Here is a 5,344-nt window from a genome sequence, read left to right on the forward strand (position 1 = left end):
GGGAGGGGGGTAGGGAACAGGGTGGGGAACAGGTTCACCTTCTGTAGTGTGGTAGTGAAAGGGTTACGTCAACTCGACTTTGGAAGAGTGACGAACGAACGGCTGGGTCGGTTGGACGGAGAGAGAGAACGGCGCGTGCCACGAAGGAGCGAAGCGACGAGTCGCCGATCTATGTGGTCTAAAAAAATTAAATAAAAAATAAACCCCGGAAGGGATAAAGGACTCGATGAACAAGTGAATTAATGATGATGTGTATGAAGCTGATATGAATGAATAAACAATCAACCACTGCAGAAATACTGCGGGAGATGGGACTCTGGTGGCCATTAGTTCAACATGTCTCTGCGACATGTTCGACATATATACGCCTATTGCCTATATTATTATTATTATTATTCTAATTATTGTTATTATTATTTAGACAATCAACCTGGAGCACTTGTTGAAACATCCAAAAGGTATTAAGTAGTGGACATTGTTTGCACATCCTTGTGAATATATATTTTTTACTGTTCACGATAAAACAAACATCTCAAAGTGTTTTTCCGATTTTCTAAAAAAGGCTAAACGGCTTGTAGAGCTTGTGTGAATATAAATGTACCTTACTGTATAATATGTAATATAATATGCGAGCTGCCACGGACGCGGGCACTTGTAAAGAAAGGAGGGAGGACTCTCCCCAACACATGTACTGTAATACATTTATGGAAATAAAATATTTTTTCTCATATGTTCTTATATTGTATATTCTTAGAGAGCTGCACATGGCTCCCCATTACCGCACGAATCCGCTTCGAGGTCCTTGACCGACCAGGCGTACCGTGCAGCGAGGGGAACGGCTCCCCCCTACCAGGGACGTGCACAGGACTTTAGAGGGGCAGGTGCTCAAAGGCTGAAAAGGGCACTACACTTGTGTGTATATATTAAACGAGCGTGCATAGCGCGCAAGCACGGTTTTTAAGGGCCCTTTTCGGGCGGGGGGCCCCCTTTTTATGCTTTTTGGGGGGTTTTGGTGATCAAATATTGAATATTGAACTATAATAAGCAGTGCAGGAGCTCACTTATCCTTGAAAGACACTTTTATCACTGACTTAAAAGGCCCATACATCTCCATAAATGTTAAGGGGGAGGGAATAAGTGCTTACCCTACAGACCCCAAGAAGTGCTGTATATTCTGTATTGTTTAATATAAATGCATTTTTTATTCCAATCCCGATTTGTATTTGAGATTCCCAAATCCCATCGGACTTGACTTTTTCGTGAGGAGGCCGTGCAAACTGCAATGGAATATGGGGCATCTCTCTCTCTTTACCTAATATTTTGATTCTATCCTGACATTTTTCAGTTGGAAGGGCAGTCTATATGCGTAACGGTAAAAAAAATGAAAAAAAATAAAAAAAATACAAAAATAAAAAATTATATATATATTTTTTCAAAAAGGGCATTTTTTTTATGAGGCTCAAAAAGGCAGGTGCTCAAGCACCCCTGGGCCTCTATGTGTGCACGTGCCTGCCCCCTACCTCTGGTCAATGGTCTCTAACTACACATCGCCTCAGACCCACTCCCATCAGAGCTCCTGGGGGGCTGTTCTCGGTCCTCACTCCACAATGGTGGAAGGAACTTCCCACCACAGTCAGAACAACTGAAACCCGCCCCAAAACGAACCTTCTTAGTGCCTTTTACTATTATGTACCTTAATACTATGCTGCTATACTTATACTACTACATATCATGCTACTAAGTAGTAGTAGTAGTAGTAGTAGTAGTAGTAGTAGTAGTAGTAGTAGTAGTAGTAGTAGTAGTAGTAGTAGTAGTAGTAGTAGTTTATTCAGTCATCATCTCACACAATACAATATACACCATCATTTAACAATATTTGATTTTACAGTGACTGAAAAAGTACAGACTGAAGCATAATGCTTATGTCAAGTTTCAAGTTTCTTTAATAGTTGTCATACAGAAGTACAGAATACTTTTATACAAAATGCTTCTTACTGTTACGCTCCAGAGACTGTGCTAGACAAGATAAGTATGAAATAAAATAGTATAGCATGTAAATAGAAGTAAAAAAAAAAGGTCACAGTGTTCAGTATAGACATATGTACAATGTTCGATGCAGAATAGAAGTAACTGAGTTACCATACAATATACAATATACTATATTCCTATATATATATATATTTTTTTTTATTATCTTTCTTCCCCTCCTTTTTCCCGATTTTTCTCCCATCCCACCCTTCCTGGTTGTTGCGTACTTTCCCCTACTGTTGGTCCGGGAGACCGGAGACTGTCACATGCTTTCCTCCGACGCATGTGCAGCCTGGGGCAGGCCAACCTGGCCGCGCAGGTTCTCACCGGGGAGAGTGTAGCGTGTGGGAGGCCACACTATCTCTCCTCAGATCCAACCCTCGCTGAGCAGGCGCCCCGACCGAACTGTAGGGGTCGCTGTCCACAACGCCCAGGACCCACCCTTCAGCTTCCCACCCCCTGATACAGCCAATTGTATCAGCGTGAGAGGACAGCCAAGCTGATAGCAACGCCGGGAGCTGGATTTGAACAGGCGAATCATAGTGTCTCCCGGTGTTGGTGACGAACGTAATCTCCGTGCGCCACCTGCCCCCCCTTATTCCTATATTCTTAGCAAAAATTAAGACTCCAAAACAGTATTCTAAAAGAAAATAGCAAAAAAAAAAACAGTATTATTCACCCTTGTAGTTTTCAAAAATAGCTTTACAAACCATTTTCTTAAAAACCAAAAGCGAATGACTCATTCTTAACTGTATTCTCAGCATTGTTCCACAAGTTAACCCCAATAATAGAAACACACCTCCTTTTAATCCATTTCTTAGCTTTTTGAACAGTAAATTTACAAATATCTCTCAAATCATATTTTCTTTCATGTATTGAAAAAAGAACCTTTGCACCCCGTCTGGGAGTAACTTTGCTTTAGCTCTGTACATTATTTGCATAGTTTTATAAAAAACCAAATCATTACATTTCATAATATGAGACTTTATAAACAATGGATTTGTGTGTTCATAGTAACCAGCCTTGAAAAGTCTATGTTTAATCTAAGTCTATGTTTAATCTAAGTCTGTGTTTAATCAAACCTATACTACTATGCACTCAGAGTGTAACACTCAAGTTCGACACTATTTGACGAACAATGACACTGACCCTTAGCTGCCAGAGATGTACCCTTCCTGCTGACTTGTTGTTCACAATTTGTAAGTGGCTTTGGATAAAAGCGTCAGCTAAATGACTAAATGTAAATAATGTTTGACCTTATAGCGCGTTAGGTAGGTCATCGTAGAGTCACAACATTACTCACAGGGGCACGTGGTAGCAGCAGGTAACAGGCTGCAGCTCCTCGTGTTGGGTGTTGAAGGGTAAACTCAGAATGTTTTGCCCACAGCCAATATCCATTACCGATAATGTTGTTCACAGCGTCTTATCGCAGCGCAATCCATGCTGTCTGCTTCACGCTGGATATGGCGCCTCCGGCTAGTTAGCCACATAATTAATTTGTGGAGGCCACGCTTCAGTCTGTACAAGCCCTGGGACACACTGCACGGTGTACACACAAAGCAAACATGGTTTTTCGAACATGTTTAATAACCCTCTGAGGCCCATTTTGTCTTTTCTTTTGGGGAGGGGACATTGGACCTTTAGGGGGAGATAGCAGATCAACAGTAGGTGATCTTTAGGGGGAGACAGCAGGTCAACAGTAGATGATCTTTAGGGGGAGATAGCAGGTCAACAGTAGATCTTTAGGAGGAGATAGCAGGTCAACAGTAGATCTTTAGGAGGAGATAGCAGGTCAACAGTAGATGGTCTTTAGGGGGAGATAGCAGGTCAACAGTAGATGATCTTTAGGGGGAGATAGCAGGTCAACAGTAGATCTTTAGGAGGAGACAGCAGGTCAACAGTAGATCTTTAGGGGAGACAGCAGGTCAACAGTAGATCTTTAGGGGGAGATCGCAGGTCAACAGTAGATCTTTAGGGGAGATAGCAGGTCAACAGTAGATCTTTAGGGGGAGATAGCAGGTCAACAGTAGATGATCTTTAGGGGGAGATAGCAGGTCAACAGTAGATGATCTTTAGGGGGAGATAGCAGGTCAACAGTAGATTATCTTTAGGGGGAGACAGCAGGTCAACAGTAGATTATCTTTAGGGGGAGACAGCAGGTCAACAGTAGATGATCTTAGGGGGAGATAGCAGGTCAACAGTAGATTATCTTTAGGGGGAGACAGCAGGTCAACAGTAGATGATCTTTAGGGGGAGATAGCAGGTCAACAGTAGGTGATCTTTAGGGGGAGATAGCAGGTCAACAGTAGATGATCTTTAGGGGGAGACAGCAGGTCAACAGTAGATCTTTAGGGGGAGATAGCAGGTCAACAGTAGATGATCTTTAGGGGGAGATAGCAGGTCAACAGTAGATGATCTTTAGGGGGAGATAGCAGGTCAACAGTAGATCTTTAGGGGAGATAGCAGGTCAACAGTAGATGATCTTTAGGGGGAGACAGCAGGTCAACAGTAGATGATCTTTAGGGGAGATAGCAGGTCAACAGTAGATCTTTAGGAGGAGATAGCAGGTCAACAGTAGATGATCTTTAGGGGGAGATAGCAGGTCAACAGTAGATCTTTAGGGGAGATAGCAGGTCAACAGTAGATGATCTTTAGGGGGAGATAGCAGGTCAACAGTAGATCTTTAGGGGGAGATAGCAGGTCAACAGTAGATGATCTTTAGGGGGAGATAGCAGGTCAACAGTAGATGATCTTTAGGGGGAGATAGCAGGTCAACAGTAGATCTTTAGGAGGAGATAGCAGGTCAACAGTAGATGATCTTTAGGGGGAGATAGCAGGTCAACAGTAGATGATCTTTAGGGGGAGATAGCAGGTCAACAGTAGATGATCTTTAGGGGGAGATAGCAGGTCAACTAGATGATCTTTAGGGGGAGATAGCAGGTCAACAGTAGATGATCTTTAGAGGGAGACAGCAGGTCAACAGTAGATCTTTAGGGGGAGATAGCAGATCAACAGTAGATGATCTTTAGGGGGAGATAGCAGGTCAACAGTAGATCTTTAGGGGGAGATAGCAGGTCAACAGTAGATCTTTAGGGGGAGATAGCAGGTCAACAGTAGAGCTTTAGGGGGAGATAGCAGGTCACCAGTAGATGATCTTTAGGGGGAGATAGCAGGTCAACAGTAGATCTTTAGGGGGAGATAGCAGGTCAACAGTAGATCTTTAGGGGGAGACAGCAGGTCAACAGTAGATGATCTTTAGGGGGAGATAGCAGGTCAACAGTAGATCTTTAGGGGGAGATAGCAGGTCAACAGTAGA

Source organism: Notolepis coatsorum (genome assembly GCF_963971535.1).
Source record: "Notolepis coatsorum genome assembly, chromosome: 16".
Taxonomy (NCBI): Eukaryota; Metazoa; Chordata; class Actinopteri; order Aulopiformes; family Paralepididae; genus Notolepis; species Notolepis coatsorum.